This window comes from Salmo salar, chromosome 09, assembly GCF_965601325.2.
Source record: "Salmo salar chromosome 09, fSalSal1, whole genome shotgun sequence".
NCBI lineage: Eukaryota > Metazoa > Chordata > Actinopteri > Salmoniformes > Salmonidae > Salmo > Salmo salar.
In genome coordinates this window covers 116,415,376-116,430,646 of record NC_138299.1, presented here as the reverse complement: position 1 = coordinate 116,430,646, position 15,271 = coordinate 116,415,376, and the positions used below count along the sequence as shown (strand labels likewise).

General features: G+C 42.1%; 1 long non-coding RNA gene across 1 annotated transcript; it reads right to left on the bottom strand.

Annotated features, from left to right (window-relative positions):
• Window positions 1-22: 22 nt before the first annotated feature.
• Window positions 23-1,300, bottom strand: LOC106612422 (uncharacterized). The gene is made up of 2 exons (XR_006771108.2): window positions 511-1,300; window positions 23-291 (listed from the first exon to the last, which is right to left on the bottom strand). It is a non-coding gene; the product is annotated as an uncharacterized LOC106612422 (long non-coding RNA).
• Between the last annotated feature and the right edge of the window lie 13,971 nt (window positions 1,301-15,271).

The window sequence follows — 15,271 nt, the reverse complement described above, 5'->3', positions numbered from 1 at the left end:
AGAGGGAGAGAAAACAACATAATGATTGTCAAAATATACATGTTTTATTTACCGTGCATTGTTTAATTGTTATTAGAATATTATCCAGGAAGCAGTCAAACTGATCATTGAAAGTTTCCAGCAGTCGTGGGATGGTCTCTTCAATATAGACTTCTCATCCCAGTTCTTGACTGAGAGAGGTGACACCTTTGCCAACAATCCCACATGGCACAATGTTTTCAAACCAGCCCATATCTGTGTTGCAGTTCAGTGCCAATCCATGAGATGTTATGTATCTTCCACAATGGATTCCTGAAAGAGGAAACATTTGACTGTGATATCAAGCATGACACATTGTAGCCCTGTTGTTGTAAACATAGGAAAAAAAGGTTATTTAAATCAAGGGTTAACCTATCAATGGCACATATCTTGTTGTTTCCAACCCAGACCCCAGTGTCTGGGGAGGTGGATGCTTTTACCACATACTTCCTGAAAAGGTTGATGACAGTCCTCTCCAGCTCAAATACATACCATTTCACACTTTTCTTGAAGCAGCCCAAGTTGATTATTGGGTAGCACACCAACTCCCCTAGGCCATGAATAGTTATGAGCCTGCCACGGTTGCAACGAAAGAATTCAGCACCAAGGAGTTTCAGTCTTTGCTACTCTTCGAATGGGTATAGTGAATGTCTGATTCTAATGGTGTAGACTGGCTGGTGTTCACACAGTAGCAGAGCATTGTGCAATTTGTCTTTAGAATCCAGATGTCTCCTAACATAGAGTTGCTGTACCTGTAATGCACGCGCATAGGAAATACGACCCAACTGGATCACTTCAGCTGCTGCTGTTGAAGCGTGCATTTTTTAATGATAATTGAGTGTAAACTCCTTTTTCAATGTTTTCGATAGACAATTCCACGTTTCTATTCTGAAGGACATAAAGTACAGTAGACCATGCAGCTCGCATCTTTCACAACAAACTTTGCATCCTTTGCCTGTGTTTGATAATGCCTGGCTCCATGATTCAGGTTCTCCAGTGTCGAGATCTCGTAGATGGGGGGCTGATACGTTAAGTCACTAGTCGACTAAATTTTCATCATCACTTGTAGTCTTTGTTACATCTTGACATCCACACCATGGGCGCAGCCATATTGGATTCGTTATTTTATCTTTAGTGGCAGTTCAACTAGCTGAGTGGTGCGTTATCGCCTACAACTGGACGGGGTTGTAACCCGAAGCCTTTCTGTTATGAGGCAAAGGAGGGTCACATTACTGCCCTCTAGAATTTCAGTGTTCGAACAACATCAGAGAGAAAATGTCTATGGAGCCCCCTCTGAATACTTTGAAAATACAAATTCCCGTTTCCCTAAGGTAGTCTGTTAGGCCTATAGTAGATTTGTGAAAGTTAATGGAACCCCTTGCTTTCACCCATCTGTCCAGTTAGATCCAGGATATGGAGAGAATTATACATTGATTTCATAAGTACTTGAACCAGGCCTGGGCATTGGGGGTAGAGGTGGTGTCTACCTTTTTGTCAATTTCCTGCCATCTACACCGACCTGAAAAAATAGGTTTGGTAAAAGCATATGCCAGGTAGGATAAAGGCCCACACCACATTGCTTTCACCTATCCAGTATTTTTAAATCAGCGCAGATGAAAGGAATGGCATGAGGGAGTCAATTTAGATTATTGTCATGCAGCCCTGATAGGTTCCTTGAGTGTTTTACATTTAGTGGGGAGACATAAATCTTACATCGAGTGGAACTAATTTTTTGTTTCACTAGTAGACTATTCAGACAAGAGCAAGAAGGGCAGGTCTAGGAATAGGCTAATGTAAGTACACATGATACTATTCAATTCCAACATGTACTGTCCACTGGTCCCTATGTTTCAGGTCAGTTTTATTAAAAGCACAAGCTCTGACTCATGACTACTAGTCTTATTAAGTTAACTGGGACTGATTGCAAAGTATAGGCTAAACCTGAGAATCTGTCGCATTGCAACTATTCTAAAGAACAGTCAATATGAGCAAATCATCATGAAATATCTCTGCACAATGGTCTTGGTGCTCCTCACTTTCTTGGCCATTGCCTGTAAGTCTTGAAAACTACCCACTTGTGAAGCAGACAAGATCAGGTTTACTGAAATGATGATTGATTCATCTAGCTGTAAAGTTTTTCAGTTATATTTTGCTGTTTAGTTTTACCACAGACCATAATTTGCATGTATTTGAACCGTTACAAAACTGTAAACTGTGACACTATTAATAGTTGCTCAGCAGATACATTTTCTCTGGTGATAAAATTGTAAGAACCTATTTATAATACTGTACCTACATTTCATGAAACTGTGAAAGGTAATTTAATCAAATGAAGATACTTAAAATTATATAAAGGCAAACAAAAAACGAGCTGTTTTTTAATCGATAGGTGATGTAAATGAGGCAGCTGCATGCTCAAACCACAGCGGGGTCTGCCGTGCTGTCTGCCTGTCAGCAGAACTACTATTTCGACCTTTTGGATGTGCTAAAGGATTTGTGTATGTATATTTGTGTACGTCGAGTTTTTGCAACTAATGTCGCTACGATGCTTAGAGATTCGTACTTTTAATTTATGCTTCGTTTTACCCACAAGGACAAGTTATAATGCCTTCCCTGTGCTCAGTTGGTAGAGCATGGTGTTTGCAACGCCAGCATGGTGTGTGCAATGCCAGGGTTGTGGGTTCGATTCCCACGGGAGGCCAGTACAAAAAGAAAAATGCATGAAATGAAATGTATGCATTCACTACTGTAAGTCGCTCTGGATAAGAGCGTCTGCTAAATGACGTAAATGTAAATGTTATAATGTAAATAACTGTCTTAGTGGAGCACATGATAACATCTTCGATTGGGTTCTGTTTACCAGTTGATCTCTGAGAATACGACCAAGGGAGGGTCCGAAAACACATGACCGATACTGTCATCGGATCTTAGAATGTGCCAATGTTTGTGAACGATTCCCATAATTTGTTCATAGCACTTTGAATAGCGGGTAGTAAGAACGCAATAATGCTTATTTTTGCGAGACTGTCCTTGAAAGAGCTCATGTCTCGATTTGTTTTGGATTTTCTCAATGGCAGAATTAATCTGACAATTTTTTCCTTGAATTGTATTTGCGTCTCAACCATATTTCTGTCTAAATTATTTTGATTCGACAGAATTGCCTGTAGGGCAAACTGTTTCTCAAGGGAAGCAGGTGACAGCCATCAGCCCTCAACAAACTGTTACGATCAGAAAGTTTCCTTTAAAGATCAGTATCTAGAACATTATCCTCACACAAAATCAGAAGATCAAGGAAACAGATTTTTTAAATGAGTTTATTTTAATGAACCTTTATTTAACTAGGCAAGTCAGTTAAGAACAAATTCTTATTTACAATGACGGCCTACTAAAAGGCCTCCTGCGGGGACAGGGCCTGGGATACATTTTTTAAAATAAATACAATATAAATATAGGACAAAACACACATCACAACAAGAGAGACAACAAAACACTAAATAAAGAGAGACCTAAGATAACAACATAGCAAGGCAGCAACACGTGACAACACAGCATGGTAGCAACACAACATAACAACATGGTAGAAACACAACATGGTAGAAGCACAATGTTTGCAGCACACATTTGACGTGTGTCAGATTGCATAGTAAATCTCAGGTGCTAAGAACAAGATTTAAGAAAATAATAGAATGCCTGGAGATGTTTTGCATTACCCCTTCATAAAACAAAAATATCATCATGTACTGTTTCCAAATAATAATGATAGACAATATTTTTTGTTGTTGAGAGGATTGACTGTTTCTCCATGTAACCCACATACAAATTAGCATAGTTAGGAGCCATAGGGGATCCCATAGCAGTACTCTTCGTCTGAAAATAAATACATTTAGAAACATGAAATAGTTGTGTGTGAGTTTTATTTCAGCCAATGTTATAATGCATGCACTGGAAGGTAGTTCATTAGGGACATGTTGCAGAAGAATATGTTCCATGTTTCAATACTGCCCTCGTGTGGAACATTCGTGTTTAATGACTAAACATCAAAAGTAACTAACAAAGTATTCTCAGGGAGAGTGTCGGGGTAGGTTCCTTGTCAATCATTGGCTTATTGGTGAAATCAGCAGTCAGACAATATCTTCTTTAAGTAAATCAATCAAACCTTTATTAATGCAATTGCAGACAGAAGTTGACAACGGAAGCACATCACGTATGTTTCAGAGTAAGTTCCGCAAAATAAACAAGGTTAAAGTTGCTTTAATATAGTTGCAGTTGACCCCTAGTGATGTAACTGCCTACGTCAACACCTTCTACTCATGAGACCAAGCCCATGCATATACAGTTCTAAAAACCTGCAGGAGAAAACAATAGTCGAGAGTTTTCTAAGAGCTCAGCAGTAATTTTCCATTCATGTGTGGCTTACAGTGGTATGTCTGACTTGTCTCTTATCTATTTACTCCCCTGCAGGGGTCTGTGTCTATGTATATCTTTTAGCCTTGAGGCACTTTCTCACAGACACCCTGTTTTGACTGCAATGGCTCACACATCTGCTCAGACCGTTTCTTATAAGAGGCAGAGACTAGAAAAGAACTGTGAAACTGTACTAAACCTTATAATGCATATATTGCTAATCTGTGGTCCAGGACCCTATACATGTAGTGGGGGAGGTTCTTATAGCCCTTCCCCTTCTATTAATACAACATAAGCATGAATAAATCAATCATTTGGTGCAGCCCCTATCATGACCCTAAGGTGACCCCCACCATTCCCCCTTTGAGACTAATTAGTCTCACAGTTTCAATCATAATATTCTCCTCTGAAATCAAACAGATTTGGCAAATCCCCCACATCCATTTGATCCCAGGGATGGCCTGCTAAAGGGAGAAACAACTCCTGATGTTCCTGGAATGCTGGTGGGGTGGGGTGAGTCTGTCTATATTCCCATTCCTCCTGAGTCCTGGGAAGAACCTCACGAGTTGGATAGACAATGGGATTAAGAGAAACCATAAATGCACCAGTCTCACCTTCAGCATGATTTGTATCAGCTTCCACCAACACCATCACTCCAGCATGTTCAAGAGCAGTTACAGTGATTTTCTTACAAATATAAACAGCTGCCAACATCACCAAACCTACAAGTATAGGAGTAAACAATGAAAACAAAGTTAACATAACTTTCCCCATTACATTTCCAAATTTAGCATTAAACCAGTCACCAATTTTGTCAAAGACAGATTTTTCAGATTTTGAGAGTGTTTTACTAAGATCAGCAATCTTATTAATTATCGCAGTCATATTCTCAGAGGAGTCAGGGAGGAGCATAACACAATTGTCAGGATCAACAATACCTAGTACGTTACAGTGTCCTCCTTCCTTCGCCAAAAGATCATCTAAAGCCAACTCATGGCGGCCGACGACTGCTTTCAGATTTTGGACATCTAATGAGAGTTGGCTAAATCCTCGGATCGTTAAATTCATATGGGCCTGTAAAGAGTAGGTTAAATTGTTTACCCACTTTCCCAGGACAGCCACACCCCAGGAGGGTATGACTGACATACCAAAAATCTCACCCGAGAGTAGAACATGACCATAGGCTTCCTGGTTGTCTGTCGTTTGGCGTGCTTCCGTTCCCCAGAGTTGATTTGACCTGTCTCATTGAAAAGGTCGGTGACCAGAATTCTTAAACATTTCTGTTCTCCCCAAATAACAACATCCCCCCCATCCAGGAGGTAAAGTGAGGTACCCCTTGTCACTGCATACCCACATCCATCCAAAAGGTGCTCCCATGCCTTCCTCTATCCTGGAGAGGTTTACACCTGTCACCTGTTGCTGTAAGTCTAACACACTAAAATCCCCTTTAGCATAGTTTCTCCTATCACTATACTCTTCTCTCAGTTGACCCATGTATACACGGCAAGCTCTAGTATCTCCCATATCTTCCTTCCCATCATTACAAAGACACAGGGCAGGGGTTGACTTCGGGCTTAGGGAGGTCGGTATGGGATTGATGCTCAAGCTTCCATTTCCTAACAATTCTATCCATGGGTGCCTGCTGGGATAATTACACCCTTCGCCTAGTAGGTTGTTTCTCATTACCTCTCTGCATAAAGTATAAAAACCCACATTCAAAATCCGTCCTTCTCATGGGCTCAACCTGACTCCCGAACAGCTCAGTGGTTGATGTAGGCTTTTTAAATACTAAAACCTGGGTTCCTGGCCTCTTTGTCTGATTTCCAATTTTTCTCACCATTTGTATCCATTTGTTGTTTTTCTCAGATCCCCCAGGGGGTCCCGTGGCTGCGCCCACAAGGAGACCCATGGAAAGAATGATGGGGAAAACAAACCAACAGACCCGGTGTAGTCTCTATTTCCTAGTTATAGAACCTGCGTGTGAGTGTGAAATGATGTCTCCTTCTTCTGCTCGTTGGCTAGAGCCTTCTTCTTCATCTTTCTTTCCGGCCTTTTGGTCTGGGCCCTCTGCTACTGTCCTTTGGATCGGGCCTTCTTCTTCTTTGGACCTTCTTCACACCATCTGGCTTGGATCTTCTTCTTCAGATGTTCTCGGGCCTTGCTCTCCCTCCCTCCAGTCGCTCATCCATGGCTTCCACTCTGGGAGGTGCTTGCAGTGGGAGAGATGATGCCAGCCGGACCTCTCCGCCACTCGCAGGGCTGTTGGTGTCACCATGGTTACCTGGAATCGACCCATCCATCGTGGTTGGTTCCATTTTCACTTGTGGACTCTGATTTTCACCCAGCCTCCAACGTTTATGGGAAGCTCGTCAGGGTCTTCACCTGGGGGAACCTTGTTTGCTTTCCTGTGGGCAGAGTGGAGAGACCTGACAATAGAGGTTAGTTCTTTCATGTACTCAATGTGATCACACTGTGCCTCCGTTATGTCTGTCGGTCAGTCATAGGTCGAACACCTGGTGTGTTCATGGGTCGTCCTGTTAACATCTCGTAAGGTGTACACCCAATACCTTTGTTAAGGCTGTTACGCATTTTCATGAGGACAAGGGGCAAGCATTCCACCCAGCTCATTTTTGTGGAATGACAGGCTTTTGCAAGCCCCCCTTTGATCTTTTGATTAGCCCTTTCTGTAATCCCGTTACTCCGCGGGTGATAGATGGACACAAACTTCTGGTCAACACCCATCATTTTGCCGATTTTTAGCAACCACATCTCCTATGAGATGGGTGCCATTGTCTGCAGGCAAAACCTCAGGCACACCGAACCCGGGTATAATTTTTCTGACTAGCAATTTTGCAACTGTTCGCGCATCGCAGTTGGTGGTGGGAAATGCTTCCACCCACCTGGTGAACCTATCAATTATCACCAGGCAGCATCTCTTTCTTTCTTTTCACTCTACCATTGTTACGTTCCCCAGTTTCTGTGTTGTAGTTTGTATATTTGTGAGTGTGTTTCAGGTAATGGCTTCCTGAAGTTCTCCAAGCAGCTGATTGGTCGGCCCCATTGCTGATTGGAGAGCTGACCCCGCCCCCTCGTCAGGACGCAGCTGTCTCCAATTAACAACCCCACCTAAAGCTAAATAAGCCAGTGTGCTGTTGCTCAGAAGAGGAGACACAGAGATTGCAGGGAGATATTTGCTGAGAGGAGGTTGATGGCAGAGGGATATATATGTTGGTTGTTTCTCAGAAAGAGAATTTGGTATGTACTTAGTTAGTTGTTGCTGAGAAACCTTATTATGTTCTGTGTTAGTTTTTTGCTCAGAGAGAGCTTCTTTAATGTCCTGAGGTTTTTCTCAGTTTAGTTGTGAAATTGTTTGTTATTCTGTTTCCTTTGTTCCCAGGGGGGAATGGGAAGGCACCTAGGGAGTGCTTAGGCAAGAGGCCCGCGGGCATACATATACCCGTAGTAGTTTATTGTCTATGCACACTAGGAAAGACCTGGGCGGACCATCCCCTGTATTTTGGTTAGTGCACCAGGTGGTGCTAGTTAGGTAAGTAGTGGGTAGACAGGTAAGGTAGAAGAGGGGGCTTTGATATTTAGTTTCTTTGCTTTGGTTCCGTCCAGCCCCTTTTCCCCAACCTTACCGCGTGAAGGAATAAATTCCCTGTTAATGGTATTCTCTGCCTATTTGTCATCCTTGCTCACACCTACACTTCCCTACCTTTTTCACAACACGGAGAGTTAAGTTGTAGCAGGGTGTTGCGTTCCCTCTTTCTAGAGGCGTGCGTAACAACCATGTCTATGAAATCCATATCAAGGTGGACAAAAATATCCTTTTGGAGTGGGGAACTTCCCTGGTTGCAGTGGAGTTCCCTTGTCTATGTTATATAACAAACATGTCGCGCAACGTTAAATGAACTGTTCCTTATGTTGACTCAAATTTGGGCAAAACCATTGGGCCTAAATCTTCTCCACCATATCCCCCTTTGACGAATGGCTCACACCATGAGCCAATCGGCAAATAGTAGAGATCATGGTTGATGGTAAACAGAGCATGCCAGACAAAAGATGTAGCCATAAGCCAGACCTAGGACAGAGAGCACACCCTCTCTCCCTCCACACTTGGTGGTTGAGAATATCAGCCTGCTGCTGTTTCTCAAGATCAGTAGTTTCAGATGACACAAAAAATAGAATGAATGTGTGTTACAACGGGAAGCAGCCAATTTGGCCTCATCAGCTATGCTGTTACCAATACCAGCATAATCACTCCAACCCGTGTGTGCCTCAACCTTAACAATAGCCAATTTGTTAGGTTTTCGCATAGTTTCAATCAACATGAGGTCTGTTTTTAATAGGTGTGCCTGTGGTATTAATAAACCCTCTTGCTCTCCAAACCCCACACCATGACAAACCATCCCCAATAGCACATGCTGAGTCTTAATAAACAGTAAGTGCCTTTCATGCCCTTAATTCACAAGCTGTTTTCAGAGCTAACAATTCTGCCTGTTGCGCTGATAAATGTTCTGGTAAGGGCTGTACAATTTTTATTTGTCCTGCAATATCGAGCACAGCAAAAGCAACATGTTTCTTCCCTGTGCTTTGATCTATATAAACAGAACTATCAACGAACAGCACCATGTCAGAGTCAAGCAGAGGTTCATCAAACAAGTCTTTCTCTAGTACACATTCCTGGGCTGTCCCGATGCCCCTGTTACTGATCATTTGCTCAAGGAAGCCTGAGCTTGTCCAGGTTTGCCTAAACAGGAACAGTGAGCTCCAGTGTCTATTAGAAATGGTAGGTCATGTCCATTAACATTAAGAGTAACCATTGGCTCTTCTCTTCCATCATTGAATTCGTACTGGGGACACTGGAGCAGGGGAGTCGGGCACCTTCATTGTTGATTCTGAGGGAAATAAGAACTGTTGGTGTTGTGATTTCCCATTGGCCATGGCTGTCCTCTGTCATTAACTTGTCCTCATTGTCCATAGGGTGCCCCGGGGGAGCATTTCCAGCTCCGGGCGAGTGGTATTGTGGTTGAGGAGCATACTGTTGCCGTGGTGGGTAGTACACTCCATGATGTGCCTTAGGAAGGTTTCCTCTTCCTCTGCCAGGCCCAAAGTTTCTTCTGCCCCTGTTGTAACCTCTTCCCCTTCCATTTCCCCCACACTGCAAACTCACATGCCCCAACTTCCCACAGGTCCAGCATTGAGTGTTGTTCCAGTCACAAGGGGCTCTGGCGAGCCCACCTCCTCTTCCAGTCCATGTTTGTGGGTCACCATAAGGCTGAATGGGGAAAGGCACATACCCCCTAGGCACCAGGTTCACGGATGCCGGATGTGACTGTGGGGGAGCTGCAGGCTGTGGTTGTGGTGAGCCTGTAGAAACAACTTGAGCAGCCATCATATTGTGAGTAAAACCACCACTTCCTTTCTCGATCTGTGCAAGCTGGGCCTTCTTCAGTGCTGTGTCTAGTCCTCCTTTTCTTGAGTTCTCATCAGTTTTAGCTTCTTCCAGTTTCTGAACCAGTGTCTGAGATACTCTTTTTTTCTCTCCCCCAGTCTTTCTTCTTCTCTCTTTCTGACTTCCCTTCCTTCCTGCTCTCTGAATAGGTCAACCATGGATGGTGGCACATTGTACTTTTTTTTGCAGCTTTTGTAGTTAGTATTTTCTTCCTTTTTTTCTTTTTTTTTTCTTCAGGCGTCCATATGTCTAGGGTCTTCCAGTCTGTTCCTTTTTTGTGGAGTGAGTTGGGGTGGCAAAAGAAACTCCCTCCAGGAACAGTGCCTCCTTTTTTCATCCAATTCTATTGTTCTCATGTTGCTTGTTGCTGCGTTTGTGTCATCCACCTCCTTCATCAGAGTCCCCTCGAGGATAATTGTGGTTGCTTCTCCATTTTTTTCTGTCAGTGGTATGAGAGGGTAGATCTGTGTATAGTCACCTCTGGGGTCCTCTGGGTTGAGTCTCATACGGCGGCGGGGTGGTGGGGAGTATTCCTGTTCTGCCTCTGTCCTGACTAATTTCTTTCCTCCCGCACTCTATTGTTCTCTCCAGCTTTAGTTTGGTCAAGGTAGCCTTGTTCATGAAGATCTGTCCTTCCAGCATCATCATTCCTATCACAGTTTCTGATACAAGGGTACTTTTCTTCTTCCCCTTCTTTTTGTCAATTTTTCTTGTCTGAATTATCTCCTTGACTAAATCCAATCTAGTCTTGTTGAATGAACCATCCAGTGGATATCTGTTTTCTCCTGCCATCTCTGTCCAGACATGCCATTTCTTAAAAGTTTATGTAAATTCCACAATGGGAAACTTCTTTTGCATATATTCAACAGGCGTGACAGGCTTCATTGCTCCTATCTCCTCATTCTGGTTTGACTGTGCCATGGTGCTCCGGCTTTTTATTTAGATAGTCTGTGTGTCATGTGTTTTCAAATTTCTCTGTGTCATGTGTTTTCAAATTTCTATAGGGTTATCCTACAGTGGGTGTAATATGTATGAATATGCCTATATAAATTATTCTCTATCTCCTTTCAGTGTGTGTTAAACAACAGTGGGTGATACTGTAATCCTAATTCTAATCTCACTTAATCCAGGCTATAGTAAATGGTTCTACCAAACTCAAATATATTTCACACACGGGCCTCACAGAGACAACCGCATGATAGACTTCAATTCCTAATATCATATCTTAAGGGTATAGAGTAACAGTAATATTATATTCACCAGTGCCCCTGGTGATAGCGTCACAAAGTAATTTTCTATGAATACAATTTTACAAATACAAATTTCTACAGAATACAACTGCATTGTAATAACTTACTGGTTTACTAAGGGTTGTACATTTCCTATACTGTCGTATGGTAGGAAAGGGTCACTAACAAATATGTTCAACCTTTTATTCAAATAACTTCTGTCCTACTCCTAACTTTTTATTCCACCATTGGACCATTACCCAATAAAACTGCCATAATCCACAGACAAACAAACAAATGTGGAGTGACAGTTCTAAATGCAGCCATAATCCACAGACAAACAAACAAATGAAACATACAACAGAATATTCATAAACAACTCAACTCAGAATTACCTCTCCAACATCAAATATTATTCAACAAACCATCCTCCCCATAGGTCAGGGTGGTATAGGTAATTTTCACAGAATTACCTCTCCAAAATTATTCAACAAGCCACCCCCCCATAGGTCAGGGTGACTTAGGTATTTTGACAGAATTACCTCTGATAATCAACTTCTTAATCAACAGGGTCAGGGTGGCCTTAGATAATCTCCCCATAGGTCAGAATTACCTCTGCAAATCAACCTCTTAATCCACAGGCCACCCTCCCCATAGGTCAGGATAGCCTTAGGTAATCTTCACATAGGTCAGAATTACCTCTGCAAATCAACTTCTTAATCAACAGGCCACCCTCCCCATAAGTCAGGGTAGCCTTAGGTAATCTCCCCATAGGTCAGAATGACCTCTGCAAAATTACTAGTATTTAGGTAATTGTCGATCAATTACCTCCCAAAATAAAATAGATGATTATTGCTGAGTCACCTCTCAAAACAACTAGTATTCAGGTAATTGTCTCTGAATTACCTCCCAAAATAAAATAGATGATTATCGCTGAATCACCTCTCCAAAAACAAACTATTATTAAGTAATGGTCGCTGCATTACTTCTCCAAAACACATCAAAATCATCAATCACTCAATTCCATTTATCATATATTGACATCATGTATTTCACCAATAACCAGGTATATGTAATATTTCCAATCTAGAATTCGACTATCATATTCAAAGTTTATGTATATATTTGGGTTGAGTGAGGTGCCACTTACTTGTTAGAGGGAAACCACACCAGTGAATGCCAGTTAATTACAGACTTAGATTAAACAGGTGTCTGCTTACCTTGTTCAATTTGGAGCTCTGGCACCATGGTGTAGAATCTCCTCCAACCGGGGTGGACACTTACCCCTGGCACTCACGCCTGCAATGACTCACACATCTGCTCAGACCGTTTCTTATAAGAGGCAGAGACTAGAAAAGAACTGTGGAACAGTATTAAACCTTATAATGCATATTGCTAATCTGTGGTCCAGGACCCTATAAATGTAGTGGGGGAGGTTCTTATAGCCCTTCCCCTTCTATTAATACAACATAAGCATAATCAATTATTATAATACATCAATCATTTGGTGCAGTCCTTATCATGAACCCAAGGTGACCCCCATCAAGAGGATCAACAGATTCAATAATAGAGATCATACTGCTGGTGTCATTTACAAAGGAGGGGAGCTGATCTGCGAGTGGTCTAATAAAAAAGTAAACAAAAGTCGATAAAGGGGCCGTTACTGCTTCAATGCCCGCTACAATAGGGCGCCCTGGAGGTTTTGTAACATTCTTGTGTAATTTCGGGAAAGTATAGAAAGTGTCAATTTTAGGGTGTTGAATAGCCAAAATGTCGTGTTTATTTAGGTGATTTGACCAGAACTTAAATACCCATCTAGGACAGTAAAGATCGTGTTCTGAAATTGGGAAGTGGGGTCACTTCTGAGTTTCTTGTAAAAGGTGTTGTCAAGCAGTTGTCTATGACATTCATTTACATAAACTGTCCTCCATGTGTACACCAACCCACCCTTATCAGCAGGGCGGGTAAGGACTGAGGTATCAGATTGTAATTTATCTTTAGGTTATTATGGAAAGATATGTACTCATGTTTGTTCTTAAGGAGATTACCAACATCTTTTTCAACGAGTCTGCAATATGTCTCTATTTGATTGTGATTGGCTGGAGGTACAAAATAACTCTTACTTCTAAAAGGAGTCGGAGTATGTGCAGGTGAGCAGCCTACATGTTTAGTTGAAATATCACGATTTGGGGAGCTACAGTATTCCCTTAAAAGGATGTGTCTAAAAAACGAACATGTCACTGGGATTCTCTGCCTCTAACCCTTTTACAGGGGCTGAGTCACTGGCTTACTGGTGTTCTTCCATGCCGTCCATGGGAGGGGTGCGTCACTTGAGTGGGTTGAGTCACTGACGTGGTCTTCCTGTCTGGGTTGGCGCCCCCCCCTTGGGTTGTGCCATGGCGGAGATCGTTGTGGGCTATACTCGGCCTTGTCTTAGGACGGTAAGTTGGTGGTTGGAGACATCCCTCTAGTGGTGTGGGGGCTGTGCTTTGGCAAAGTGGGTGGGGTTATATCCTGCCTGTTTGGCCCTGTCCGGGGGTATCATCGGATGGGGCCACAGTGTCTTCTGATCCCTCCTGTCTCAGCCTCCAGTATTTATGCTGCAGTAGTTTATGTGTCGGGGGGCTAGGGTCAGTCTGTTACATCTGGAGTATTTCTCTTGTCTTATCCGGTGTCCTGTGTGAATTTAAATATGCTCTCTCTAATTCTCTCTTTCTCTCTTTCTGTCTTTCTCTCGGAGGACCTGAGCCCTAGGACCATGTCTCAGGACTACCTGGTATGATGACTCCTTGCTGTCCCCGGTCCACCTGGCCGTGCTGCTGCTCCAGTTTCAACTGTTCTGCCTGCGGCTATGGAACCCTGACCTGTTCACCGGACGTGCTTGTTGCACCCTCGACAACTACTATGATTATTATTATTTGACCATGCTGGTCATTTATGAACATTTTAACATTTTAACATCTTGACCATGTTCTGTTATAATATCCACCCTGCACAGCCAGAAGAGGACTGGCCACCCCTCATAGCCTGGTTCCTCTCTAGGTTTCTTCCTAGGTTTTTGGCCTTTCTAGGGAGTTTTTCCTAGCCACCGTGCTTCTTTCACATGCTTTGCTTGCTGTTTGGGGTTTTAGGCTGGGTTTCTGTACAGCACTTTGAGATATCAGCTGATGTACGAAGGGCTATATAAAAATAAATTTGATTTGATTTGGTCTACCTTAACATCAAAATCTTTCATTTAAAGATCCTTGCTCCCCTTGGTCTCAACTTAGACTTTGATCTGAAGCCATTTTTGTGATTATTGTGATTTTGCTATTTATTGTAAATGTTTGTAGACCTATGTATTCAAATTGTGTCTATGATTGTATGCTATCCATTTATGTTTTTATATGTTCTATTTATATCTGTAAATTAACCAATGATATCAAGCCACACCCGGCCATGATTACGGACACCTGTGTGTGTCCTTTGACACTATATAAACTAGTGACCCACAGTGTTTGTCATTATACCCTGATGAAGACAGCTTGTCTGTTGAAATGTTGGTTATTAGGTTATTCAATTGTTGCATCTGCGCTCCTAGTGTGTGGCTCTCTTTTTCTTTTTCACATGTTATTTTTTACATTTTTTTTTTTTATTGTCATGCACCTAAAACTTTGCTTCAATTCCAGCTTCCCTGACATGATTATCACACATACAATATGTTTTGAAATTAAATGGTTTGACATTTTAATTAGGGACAGACGTTCCGCTAGCGGAACGCCTCACCAATATCCAATAGTATAGCGTGGCGCGAAATACAAACACCTAAAAAATGCTATAACTTCAATTTCTCAAACATATGACTATTTTACACCATTTTAAAGATAAGACTCTCGTTAATCTAACCACACTGTCCGATTTCAAAAAGGCTTCACAGCGAAAGCAAAACATTAGATTATGTCAGGAGAGTACCCTCCCAACAATAATCACACAGCCATTTTCAAAGCAAGCATATATGTCACAAAAACCAAAACCACAGCTAAATGCAGCACTAACCTTTGATGATCTTCATCAGATGACACTCCTAGGACATTATGTTATACAATACATGCATGTTCTGTTCAATCAAGTTCATATTTATATCAAAAACCAGCTTTTGACATTAGCATATGATGCTCAGAAC